Genomic DNA, 14,363 nt, shown 5'->3' with positions numbered 1-14,363 from the left:
CATGGTCATATCTGACTGGAGTTGTGGATTGGTCCACTGCTTTTGGAAAGCAGTTTGATAATAAGCAGCATAAACTATTAGCAGTTTTCATTCATCTTTGACCTACTAATTTCATTTCTGAGCCTGTCTTCTTTAGAAATATTCTCCAATATTAGAAAAGTTGTATTATGCACATGATGCTCATTGAAATGTTATTTAGAATTGGAAAATAAACTACCTAAGATAATAATTATTAAATCAATTAAAAATTTTTAGTGAATTATTTTTTGATTGCTGTGGAAAAAAGTAATATGAAAAAGGGTACAGAATGATTTTTGTCATTGTAAGAATAAGTAGACACCAAAATATGTAGTTATTGCATGAGATTGGTGACATTACAGTACTGAATATATTTTTATATATATATATATTTTATTTTGTTTTACATAGCTGTTACTTTCCTAAGGAGAATATTGATGAAGAAACTATTTTTTTCTTGCAGAAGAGATGTTAATTTTTCAGTTGTTCAATCTGTTTTTAGTTGTCAGCAAAATCATTCCTTTCTCCTAAATTCAGTTGACAAAATTGTTTTATGATTTTGGTCTTGCTTTATTTTAGGAATTTATAGAATTGTCTTTCATTCTAGGAACAAAAAGTAACTTTCACCTTTTCAAATTTTAGGGATCCTGAAGGCCTTCGTGTATTTTACTATTTGGTACAGGATCTGAAATGTTTAGTTTTCAGTCTCATTGGATTACACTTCAAGATTAAACCAATTTAAGTGTGTATTTTTGAAGCTGTTGATATATTTAATGGAGGGTGGATAAGGGAGGGTTTGTATTACAATATTGGGATTTTTATGAATATGAAAAACCTTTTTTGTATGTGCATTGAAAATAAGAAAACACATAAACAGGCTCAGTAGTCATCTTCACTTGGGTCCAAGTGGGCTGGACAGTTCCCTCACACATTCAATTCTGTAAATAAAAGCCATGTTTTGTTGAAATTTTTCTTCAATAAAACATACAGAAACCTGAATGGGAGTGTTTTTTATATTTTTCTTCTCTATATCTCTGATTCACTTTAAAGATAATTGGGAATTGTTCTAGTAAGCACATCCTGTGGCAGAGTTCTTTCATATAGAAATGTATAGCCCAATTCTCATCCATGGAAGCCATCTCTAGATCATCCCTTGTTTAATACCTAGTAGAATTTAATTTTCTGGTACTTACAGAAATTGCTTATAGAAGATTCTGAGTTTTTTACATTTGCAAAGCCCTCAGAGATTATTCACATTTAATTAATTTTGGTATAAACAAAAAGTGTTACTAGAGTGAAGTCAGTATCCCGGTCAGGCATATCTTTTTTATTTATGTTTTTATTTTATTTTATTTTATTTTTATTTTTTTGCCAGGCAGAGTTGGACAGTGAGAGAGAGACAGAGAGCGAGTTACAGACAGTGAGAGAGAGAGAGGTCTTTCTTCTGTTGGTTCACTCCCCTAAAGTCCGCTATGCTGGTGCTGTGTGGATCCAAAGTCAGGAGTCGGGTACTTGCTCCCGGTCTCCCATGCAGGTGCAGGGACCCAAGCACTTGGACCATCCTCCTGTACTCTCCTGGGCCACAGCAAAGAGCTGGACTGGAAGAGGAGTAACTGGGACTAGAAATCGGGTGCTGGCGCCACAAGCGGAAGATTAGCCGAGTGAGCCATGGTGCCGGCCCAGGCATATCTTTGATTATGCCTTTATTACTCATTTTACAATATTTGTATTTTGTTTATGTGAGAAACACCAGTTCCCATCTTTATACGTTGTATAGAGTCTTGACTTAAATACATGTAGATGTGTGCATATGTTTTTTGATAACTCCTTGTGGGCACAGTTCCCACTTGTGTTTCCCAGCCTTCAATCTCTTTCTCATAGAGTTCATCTTTCATTAGTTGTATAAGCGACCATTCCTGTAGCATGGTCTGAAAGAACCTTTAGGTTCTGTCACTGCTCCAGCCAAAGTCCCAGGAAGCTGTGCTGTCCTGGTAGTAGGGTCTGCTGGCCCCAGCAACCAGTCAGTACTGCCTTTAGGGTGGAAGCATTAGTGTGAAGGCTTGTAGGACCCTTTGAAGATAGGTTCTAGAATCCTCTGTCTAATGAACTTTTTAATATAATGGAGATGTATATTTTTGCAGTCTAATAGCATAGCCATTAGCCACATGTGGCTGCTTGAGATGTGCCTAGTGTCATTGGTGCTATTTAACACTTTATTATGAAAATTGTCAAATGTACAAAAGCATTGAAATAATTGTAAGGAAACACTCCTATGGCCAATCTAGATTGCATACTCAACTTTTTTTTATGTAAGGAGACTATTATAATAAATCATTAGTTGGTTTTCTGCTTACTGGTTATAATGTGCCAATAGACACAAAATTAAGGAACACTGGTTTTGATTGCAATCAGAGCCATGTGTTTAGTGGCTACCCCTGGGCAGAGTAGCTGGAGAGCAGGCCTCCACAGCCTCTTTGCCTCGGAGTCCCATCTGACCTTCTCCACTGCTTGGAAGCCCATGACATTCCTGTCAGGTCTGCTGGGGAAATCAGCCCATCTGTGCAAGACTACGCTGTCCTCACCTGCGGGTCTCCTGTATGAAGCTGAATATGTTCCAGCTGTAGACATTGATGAACATGTAGCACAGAATCATGGTTCTCTCACATGTCAGCCTTAAAGAGGAAGAATGACTCTTTGAGCTGCTGGTGTGCTCCCTTTTTGGTTGTTTCTTCAAGTACTCTTCATTCTGTGACTCCTGTAGAATTAGATAATCCATTCAAAGTAGAGCAAAATTAGGGAGAATAGTTTTAGTAGATTTAAAAAAAAATTCTTTTAACATATTGATTCTTTGACTATTCTGTAGCTTCTCCCTAGTATTAATTTAGAAATTTTGAACTACTGCAATTTTTTATATTCATTCCAAGAATGGTAGGGTCATTAGAATATCACATGTTCAGATTATATTCACTTATATTCAGATGTATTTATTTCTCTGAAAGGCAGAGTTACAGAGTGAAGGAGACAGAGGGAGATCTTCCATCCGCTGGTTCACTCCCCCAGATGGCTGCAACGACCAGGGCTGAGCCAGGCTGGAGTCAGGATCTTCATCCAGATCTCTCACATGGGTGCAGGGGCCCAGGTGCTTTAGCCATCTTCTGCTGCTTTCCCAGGTGCATTAGCAGGGAGCTGGTTTGGAATGGAGCAGCCAGGACTCCAGTTAGCACCACAGGGGATGCTGGTGTCACAGGCAGTGGTGTAACCCTCCGTGCCACGACACCTGCCCCATTTTATAGTTTTCTCTCTGGTTTTCTTTTAGCTTGTTTGAACTGACTCTTACTTGATTGTAAACTGTTGATAGTTAATAATCATTAGAAATTTATTAATTGAGGGGTTGATTTGTTGTAGTGGATTAAGCTGTGGTTTAGGATTTCCACATCTCATATTGCAGTGTCTGATATGGAGTCCTGCCTCTATTTCTGATCAGGTTCCTGCTAATGCTCCTGGGTGATAGCAGGATGATGGCTCCAGTGCTTGGGTGCCTGCCACCCATGCAGGAGATTGAGATAGTGTTCCTGGCTTTGTCTGGCCTTGCCTTAACTCTTGTGGACACTGGGGAGTAAGCCATTGGGATACAACATCTCTGTCTCTCCTTCTCTTTCATTCTTCCTTGTAAATAAATAAATCTTTTTTCAAGGTATATTTTGTATATATATTTCATATTTTATATGAAACTTGTTTTCTGTGTTCATTCCAACCGATACATGTTGCTATAAAAACCTTTCAGTTAGCACAAATCTTTCCATATTTACATACTGTTAACACTACAGAGCTGTATACTTCAACACACAGATGAGGATGTATCTTTTGGATGTGGTAAAACTGATGGTAATTTCTCACGTTTGGTCTGAACAGAGGACTTGAGCTTAGCTCAGCCAGAGCACTGTAAGGAGGACTCATGGGAACTGGGAAGATCTTCAGGCTTTGTCCTCCCATTCTGTTTTTACGTATGTATCATTTGAGTGTCTTAGTTCCTCTGCTTCTTGCAGTTGATACAAGCAGGTAGCTGCACTGAGTGTATCCATGTGAACATTTTAAGTAAAGGTTTACATATGAGTATTAATGGGAGCTGAGATTATATATCTGTGCAGGCTACTTTGTCTTGGTGTGGAATGTGTGGGATTCGTGAACATAGTCTACGCTTTAAGTTCAGTTGTCGATCCATCTGATTATTTTATGGATTCTTAGCTAGCATAGAAAAATTTGAAAGATTAGAGAAAACAAAGGTAAATGAATGATTTGAGGATGACTGTGGGGTCTGCCTCAAAAGACACTACAAAGTGTAGACAGGTTGTAGAAATGCCCTTCAGATCTCTGGTATCTGCCTTGTCCCCTTTCCCTGAATTATATGATAAGGTGGAAAGTGATTAAAGAATCAAAAAATCTTACTTGCTGATGAGTGTTTAATTATTTTTCCCTTTCAACCTATGCTTAGACTTTATCCCTTAGTGGCACAGAGTCCAGATAGCCATATGAATCCTTCTTGCTGTTATTCTTAGTTTTTGAAATGTTTCTTTCATTTAATCAAATCTTAGAAATCACAGGAAAGGTGGTTACTGTGTGAGGACTGGAGGTCAAGTTGGGATTATGTAGACCACTAGGGAGCAAACACTGGGCCTGGCAATTAGGTCTCCTGTATTGCACATCAGTTCCTGTTCCATCTCTTGATTTTGGTGCTGGCTCAAGAAATTGGCTCCAGGCATCCACAAGGAAGACTTTCAAGTTCCTGGCTCCTAGCTTCAACTTTTGTCCAATCTAGTTGCAGGCATTGGAAGAGTTTAGAAACCAAAAGAGCAAAATTCTATCTAGTTCAACACAGGAGTGGCAGAGGTCCAAGTACTTGGACCATCAACTAATGCCTTCCTGAGCTATTAGCAGGGAGCTGGATCAGACCAGAGCAGCTGGGACCTGAGTTGGCACTCTGGTGTGGAATGCCAGCCTTGCAGGTGGTGGTTTAACATACTGTGCTACAAAGCAGGCCCTCTTCTCTGCCTCTTAAATAACTACAATCATAAAATAAATCTAGACCATTTTGAATATCTTTGACTGGGAAAATTAGCATAAATGTAGGGCTAGAGGAACAGGACATATCAAACCAGAGGTTTCTATTTACTACCATAAAAGCCAGGAAACTTAAAATCACTCAGTGGCAAAAATAATAATAATAAGCCAGAGCCAGTGCTCAAGGGTTTAGTGTGGCTCTGCACACAGTTGGTGCTCCAGTGAGTGTCTCTCTGTGCCACCTTTTCCACCATCATGACTACTTCCACCTCCCCATTCTGTCGTCTCAGCACAACTTCCTTCCTTTATTACTTGGCATTGACAAAGCTGATCCAATTTAGCAGCAAATATTCCTGAAACAGCCAGACTCCACCCATGAAACTTTGCTCATGTGATTGAGCTAAGCTGGTCTCCCTTGGTTTGTGGGGGGGGGGGGCAGTATTTCAGCTGATTGCCCGCACATGATGACAAGTGGGGGACGCAAAGGTGATTCAGAAATTGAGGAAGATGCCAAGGGAATGAAGAAGAGTCAAGCGGCTCTATGACCTACACAGGTGTTGGAGGCTGTAACATGCAGGGGACTACATGCAGTCGTTTGGAAGGGAGGTTGGGGGAGGCTGGAGGATAGGGAGGCCTTGTGAAGAGGATGGTTAGGGAAGCAAAGAATAAGCAAGGAACTTGTCAAACCTGGTGAAGCAGGGGTGGAGCTCTTTCTGCATAATCCATCTCCCCTGCTGTTCTCCACCTCACTCCCATGCCCATACAATTTATTAACAGCTATCACCTCACTTGAAGAACCATTTATTTACTTTGTAATTAGCAGGCAGAGAGTCACATACTTAGAGAGCTTCCATCCACCAGTTCACTCCTCAAAGGCCTGCAATGTGCAGAGCTGGGCCAAGGCTGAAGCCAGGAGCCCAGACCTCAAACTGGGGGTCTGATACTGGAGCCACCACCGCTACATTCCAGGGTGCACATAGAAGGCAGCTGGAGTCAGTAAGAGGGCTTAGACTTGAACTCAGGCTCTCAGATCTGGGCATCCCAAGGAGTATCTTAACCACTGCACCTTATGGGTTTCATGAAACTGTAGTCAGAAGACTGAAAAGGCATCAATCCAATGAAAGCAAATTTCAGTGTGAGATTTGAATATGTTCTGCAGAGTTTGGCTCTTGGTATCAGAGTTACACAAATGAATTTCTTTTTAAACTCTAACATATATGAAAACATGAAGCCTGGAAGGATACTGAGACAGCTATGAGAAGTAAGATTTGTGGACAAAACTCAAGGAGAGGAATAACTTACCAGAATTTCTTCTCAAAATTCAAACATGAGGGGCTGGAATTGTGGTACAATGGGACATGGCGGCATCCCAGCTGCTCCACTTCCAATCCAGCTTCCTGCTAATGTGCTTGGGAAGGCAGCAGTACTCAAGTACTGAGTCTGTGCCATCCACATGGGAGACCTGGATGTAGTTCCTGGTTCCTGGCCCAGCCCTGGCTGTTGCAGCCATTTAGGGAGTGAACCAGTGCATGGAAGATCTCTCTCTCCCCCTCTCTCTCTTTCTCACCCTCTCTCCATGTGGTTCTGCCTTTCAAATGAACAAATCTTAAAAAAAATTAAATGTGAATATTTTCTCACATACCTGGTCCAATATAAATGGGAACAGCTTTTCCAGAAGGTGTTTAGTATTTGCCCATTTCTTTAAATGTACGTGCCCTTTGGCTCCATAATTTTGTGTTTAACTTAGTTTCTAGCAAAACATGCAAGAACAGGCCAATTATTTTTTACACTAGCAAAATCCTAGAAAAAAAACCTTAAATGTTGAATAGCAAGGGGTTGCTTAAATAAATTATGGGTGTACCCATGTGGGTAATTAGTATGATGGTTTTTAAATCATGTCTTAGTGGTGATTGTTGTGGTGCAGAATGTTAAACCACCACTGGCTTTTGCCTAGCCCAGCCCAGGCCTGCTGTGGGCATTTGGAAAGTCAAACAGCAGATGAAGAGCTGTCTTTGTCTGTTGCTTTGAATTCAAATCCATAAAAATGAGTGATTTGTGTTTTACATGAATACATTTAAAGTGAAGAAATGCTAATTACTTATTAGAAATGAAAAAGTGGGGCCAGCACTGTGGTCCAGCCATTTAGAGCCCTGGCCTGCAGTGCAGGTAACCCATATGGGAGCAGGTTTGAGTCTTGGCTGCTCCACTTCTGATGCAACTCTCTGCTGATGGCCTGGGAGAGCAGTGGAAGATGGCCCAAGTGCTTGGGTCACTGTACCAGCATTGGAGTCCTGGTAGATGGCCCTGGCTCCTGGCTTCAGCCTGGCCCAGCTCCAGCTGATGTGGCCATTTGGAGATTGCACTTGTAGTTGGAAGACTTCTCTGTCTCTACCTGTCTCTGTAACTCTACCACTAAAATATTAAAATAAATCTGAAAAAAAAAAGAATAAAGTGCAAGCACTTTGTAATGATAACAGCTTTGCTAGTAATCATATTTATCAAAAAATACTGGAAAAAGAATGTGGGCAAGATGGCGGAATAGGAAGGGAGCACACTGATAGTCCGGGGAGAGACAGTTTAATAAAAGTGGAGATACTGCAGGTTCAAGGAAGAGTAGGGGAGGAAACAGCAGAACAAACTCTTCCAGAACGCGTGATTCACAGTGGACCTGCGTGGTGAGCGTGGGAGCCCATAGTTCGGGACACCAGCGGCAGACTCAACACACCAGTGCTGGAACGTGAGGTGAGCCGAACCTCAATAGCCCGAGACACCGGCAGGCAAGCGGAGAGAGGAGACTAGAGGGAACGACCCCCGGGGGGGCGGGGGGGAAGCTCAGCAGGCTAACTGGAAGAGAGAGAGAGAAAGAGAAAAAAAAAGGTGACTGGTACGGACACGGGTTTCTCTCTCTCCGCTCACCTCTCAAGGGCGAGCAAGACAAAGAGCAGGCGCCATCTTGGACATACATCATAAGCAGAGCGACCTCAGGTCTGCACTGGCCCTGAGCCTAGCAGAAAAACCTGACTCTGGGCGGGGCGAATTAACAGGAGATTAGGACCTAGTAAATTTGTGGTGCTACTGAACTGAGACTGTGAAAAAAGAGACGGTGGGGGAGAGAACTCACAGAATTCACGTGAGTACTCTCCAGAGACACTACAATTCCATAACTTTGGCAACCCAGTGGGAGACTGAAGGAGAATTTGAGCCCACTCTGAGGGCAGAACAGATTCCCTGTGTGGTCCTTGGGAAAGAGCTTCTGATCTCTGGCTCCTGTGGGTATATCATTTGCCTGCTAACTACCTCCAACTTCGTTCAGCTATGAGGAATTACTTCCCTTTTGAATCAAAAAAAGAAAGAAAGAAAGAGAGAGAGAGAGATCTACCACGCCTAACCTGGGAGTGTCACCTTTGGCACACCAAACAGAGCTCTCAGGCCACACCCATCTCAAGCCTCTAAGGCTCCATCAAAAACATTCAGTCCACTTAATCTAGAGTCATAGTATAACAAGAAAAAGCACCACAGTGAAGAAACCAAATATCTCCAATATGCCAAATAACAAACGCAAAAACCGAGGTAATAAAAACAAGGAAGTCACCATGACACCCCCAAATGAAAAAGACACCCCAATTCAAGATTATGAAGATGATGAGATAGAAGTAATGCAAGAAGCAGATCTAAAAAAATTGATAAGAACATTAAGAAGTTCTCAAAAACAAATTCTTGAACTACAGAAATCCTTAATGGACAAGATAGAAAATCTCTCTCGTGAAAATGAAATATTAAGGAGGAATCAAAATGAAACGAAACAACTAGTACAACAGGAAACTGTGATAGTGACGAGAAATCATAATGAAGTGAAGAATTCAATAGATCAAATGAAAAACACAATAGAGAGCCTTATGAACAGAATGCGTGAAGCAGAAGAGAGAATATCGGACTTAGAAGACAGAGAACAGGAAAGGATACAGTCAGACCAAAGAAAAGAAGAGGAAATTAGAAATCAAAAAATATTGTCAGGAATCTGCAGGATACTATTAAAAAAACCAACGTTCAGGTTCTAGGAGTTCCTGAAGGCATGGAGAGGGAGAAAGGGTTAGAAGGCTTTTTTAGTGAGATATTAGCAGAGAACTTCCCAGGTTTGGAGAAGGACAGAGAAATGCTAGTACAGGAAGCTCACAGAACCCCTAATAAACACGACCAAAAGAGATCCTCACCACGACATGTTGTAATTAAACTCTCCACAGTGAAACATAAAGAAAAGATCCTAAAATGTGCAAGAGAGAAACGTCAGAATACTCTCAGAGGATCTCCAATCAGACTCACAGCTGACTTCTCATCAGAAACTCTGCAAGCTAGGAGGGAATGGCGAGATATAGCCCAGGTACTAAGAGAGAAAAACTGCCAGCCCAGAATATTATATCCTGCAAAGCTCTCATTTGTGAATGAAGGTGAAATAAAGACTTTTCATAGCAAACAGAAATTGAAAGAATTTGTTGCCACTCGTCCAGCCCTGCAACAGATGCTTAAAGATGTGTTACACACAGAAACAAAGAAACATGGTCATCAATATGAAAGAAGGTAAAGGAAGGAAACCTCACAGCAAAAGATCACAGGGAATTCAAAGCATATATTAGAACTTATCTTTGGCAATTGGCAGGGCAAAGTTACCACTTATCAATAGTCACATTGAACGTTAATGGCCTGAACTGTCCAGTTAAAGGACACCGATTGGCTGATTGGGTTAAGGAACAAAACCCATCTATTTGCTGCTTACAAGAAACACATCTTTCCAACAAAGATCCATACAGACTGAAAGTGAAAGGTGGAAAAAGATATACCATGCCAACAGAAATGAAAAAAGAGCAGGCGTAGCCATGTTAATATCGGACAACATAAACTTTACCACAAAAACTGTTAAGAGAGACAAAGAGGGACACTATATAATGATTAAGGGATCAATACAACAAGAAGATATAACAATTATCAATGTATATGCACCTAACTACAGGGCACCGGTTTATCTAAAAGATTTGTTAAGGGACTTAAAGGGAGACTTAGACCCCAATACAATAGTACTGGGGGACTTCAATACTCCACTCTCAGAAATAGACAGATCAACAGGACAGAAGATCAACAAGGATACAGTAGATTTAAATGACACTATAGCCCAAATGGATCTAACAGATATATACAGAACTTTCAATCCTACAGCTAAAGATTTTACATTCTTCTCAGCAGTACATGGAACCTTCTCTAGGATTGACCACATACTAGGCCATAAAGCAAGTCTCAGCAAATTCAAAAGAATTAGAATCATACCATGCAGCTTCTCAGACCATAAAGGAATGAAGTTGGAAATTAGCAACTCAGGAATCCCTAGAGCATACGCAAACACATGGAGATTGAGCAACATGCTCCTGAATGAACAATGGGTCATAGAAGAAATCAAAAGAGAAATCAAAAACTTTCTGGAAGTAAATGAGGATAACAGCACAACATACCAAAACTTATGGGATGCAGCAAAAGCAGTGTTAAGAGGAAAGTTTATATCAATAGGTGCCTACATCAAGAAATTGGAAAGGCACCAAACAGATGAGGTTTCAATTCACCTCAATGATCTAGAAAACCTACAGCAAACCAGACCCAAATCTAGTAGGAGAAGAGAAATAATTAAAATCAGAGAAGAAATCAACAGGATTGAATCCAAAAAAAAAATTACAAAAAGTCAGCCAACGAGGAGCTGGTTTTTTGAAAAAATAAACAAAATTGACACCCCATTGGCCCAACTAACTAAAAAAAGAAAAGACCCAAATCAATAAAATCAGAGATGAAAAAGGAAATGTAACAACAGACACCACAGAAATAAAAAGGATCATCAGAAATTACTACAAGGACTTGTATGCTAGCAAACAGGGAATCTATCAGAAATGGATAGATTCCTGGACACATGCAACCTACCTAAATTGAACCAGGAAGACATCGAAAACCTAAACAGACCCATAACTGAGACAGAAATTGAAACAGTAATAAAGGCCCTCCCAACAAAGAAAAGCCCAGGACCAGATGGATTCACTGCTGAATTCTACCAGACATTTAAAGAAGAACTGACTCCAATTCTTCTCAAACTATTCAGAACAATCGAAGAAGAGGGAATCCTCCCAAATTCTTTCTATGAAGCCAGCATCACCTTAATTCCTAAGCTGGAAAAAGATGCAGCACTGAAAGAGAATTACAGACCAATATCCATGATGAACATAGATGCAAAAATCCTCAATAAAATTCTGGCCAATAGAATGCAGCAACACGTCAGAAAGATCATCCACCAAGACCAAGTGGGATTTATCCCTGGTATGCAGGGATGGTTTAATGTGCGCAAAACAATCAATGTGATACACCACATTAACAGACTGCAGAAGAAAAACCATATGATTATCTCAATAGATGCCGAGAAAGCATTTGATAAAATACAACACCTGTTCATAATGAAAACTCTAAGCAAACTGGGTTTGGAAGGAACATTCCTCGATACAATCAAAGCAATCTATGACAAACCCACAGCCAACATCCTATTGAATGGGGAAAAGCTGGAAGCATTTCCACTGAGATCTGGTACCAGACAGGGATGCCCTCTCTCACCCCTGCTATTCAATATAGTTCTGGAAGTTCTAGCCAGAGCTATTAGGCAAGAAAAAGAAATTAAAGGGATACAAATTGGGAAGGAAGAACTCAAACTATCCATCTTTACAGATGATATGATTCTTTATTTAGGGGACCCAAAGAACTCTATAAGAGACTATTGGAACTCATAGAAGAGTTTGGCAAAGTAGCAGGGTATAAAATCAATGCACAAAAATCAACAGCCTTTGTATACACAGACAATGCCATGGCTGAGGAAGAACTTCTAAGATCAATCCCATTCACAATAGCTACAAAAACAATCAAATACCTTGGAATCAACTTAACCAAGGACGTTAAAGATCTCTATGATGAAAATTACAAAACCTTAAAGAAAGAAATAGAAGAGGATACCAAGAAATGGAAAAATCTTCCATGCTCATGGATTGGAAGAATCAATATCATCAAAATGTCCATTCTCCCAAAAGCAATTTATAGATTCAATGCAATACCAATCAAGGTACCGAAGACCTTCTTCTTAGATCTGGAAAAAATGGTGCTGAAATTTATATGGAGACATAGGAGACCTCGAATAGCTAAAGCAATCTTGTACAACAAAAACAAAGCTGGAGGCATCACAATACCAGATTTCAGGACATACTACAGGGCAGTTGTAATCAAAACAGCATGGTACTGGTACAGAAACAGATGGATAGACCAATGGAACAGAATTGAAACACCAGAAATCAATCCAAACATCTACAGCCAACTTATATTTGATCAAGGATCCAAAACCAATCCCTGGAGTAAGGACAGTCTATTCAATAAATGGTGCTGGGAAAACTGGATTTCCACGTGCAGAATCATGAAGCAAGACCCCTACCTTTCACCTTACACAAAAATCCACTCAACATGGATTAAAGACTTAAATCTACGACCATCAAATTATTAGAGAGCATTGGAAAAACCCTGCAAGATATAGGTACCGGTAATGACTTTTTGGAAAACACCCCAGAAGCACAGGCAGTCAAAGCGAAAATTAACATTTGGGATTGCATCAAATTGAGAAGTTTCTGTACTGCAAAAGAAACAGTCAGGAAAGTGAAGAGACAACCGACAGAATGGGAAAATATATTTGCAAACTATGCAAGAGATAAAGGGTTAATAACCAGAATCTACAAAGAGATCAAGAAACTCCACAAAAACAAAACCAACAACCCACTTAAGAGATGGGCCAAGGACCTCAATAGACATTTTTCAAAAGAGGAAATCCAAATGGCCAACAGGCACATGAAAAAATGTTCAAGGTCACTAGCAATCAGGGAAATGCAAATCAAAACCACAATGAGGTTCCACCTCACCCCAGTTAGAATGGCTCACATTCAGAAATCTACCAACAATAGATGCTGGAGAGGATGTGGGGAAAAAGGGACACTAACCCACTGTTGGTGGGAATGCAAACTGGTTAAGCCACTATGGAAGTCAGTCTGGAGATTCCTCAGAAACCTGAATATAACCCTACCATTCAACCCAGCCATCCCACTCCTTAGAATTTACCCAAAGGAAATGAAATTGGCAAACAAAAAAGCAGTCTGCACATTAATGTTTATTGCAGCTCAATTCACAATAGCTAAGCCTGGAACCAACCCAAATGCCCATCAACAGTCGACTGGATAAAGAAATTATGGGACATGTACTCTATCGAATACTATACCGCAGTGAGAAACAACGAAATCCAGTCATTTGCAACAAGATGGAGGAATTTGGAAAACATCATGCTGAGTGAATTAAGCCAGTCCCAAAGGGACAAATATCATATGTTCTCCCTGATCGGCGACAACTAACTGAGCACCAAAGGGGAAACTTGTTGAAGTGAAATGGACACTATGAGAAACAGTGACTTGATCAGCTCTTGTCCTGATGGTTGATGTACAATGTAATATTTTATCCATTTTAGTCTTTTTTTTTGTTCTAGTACCATTGGTTGAACTCTGTAATTAACACACAATTATTCTTAGGTGTTTAAATTTTAACTGAAGAGTGAATCCTGTTAGGAATTTGGAAAACATTATGTTGAGTGAAATAAGCCAATCCCAAAGGGACAAATACCACTTGTTCTCCTTGATAGGTGACAACTAACTGAGCACCAAAAAGGAAACCTGTTAAAGTGAAATGAACACTATGAGAAACAGTGACTTGATCAGCCCTCACCCTGACTGTTGATGAGCAGCTTAATATGTTATCCCTCTTAGTATTTTTTTTGTTTGTTCTACTTAATACTTTTGGTTGAATACTGTAATCAATACACAATTCTTCTTAAGTGCTGAAACTTAACTGAAAAGTGATCACTGTTAAATGTAAGAGTGGGAATAAGAGAGCGAAGAGATGTGCAATTCGGGACATGCTCAAGCTGACTTACCTCAAACGGTAGACTTAGAAACATACCAGGGGATTCAAATTCAATCCTATCGAGGTGGCATGTACCAATGCCATCTCACTAGTCCCAGTGATCAATTTCTGTTCACAATTGATCATAATGATAGGACTAAGAACCAAAGGGATCACATAAACAAGAACAGTGTCTGCAAATACTAGCTGATAGAATCAAAAAGGGAGAGAATGATCCAACATGGGAAGTGAGATACACAGCAGACCCATAGAATGGCAGATGTCCT

This window comes from Oryctolagus cuniculus, chromosome 9 (genome assembly GCF_051225735.1).
Source record: "Oryctolagus cuniculus isolate XC-2025 breed Fujian yellow rabbit chromosome 9, ASM5122573v1, whole genome shotgun sequence".
Classification (NCBI taxonomy): Eukaryota; Metazoa; Chordata; class Mammalia; order Lagomorpha; family Leporidae; genus Oryctolagus; species Oryctolagus cuniculus.
Note: the sequence above shows the minus strand (reverse complement) of the source record.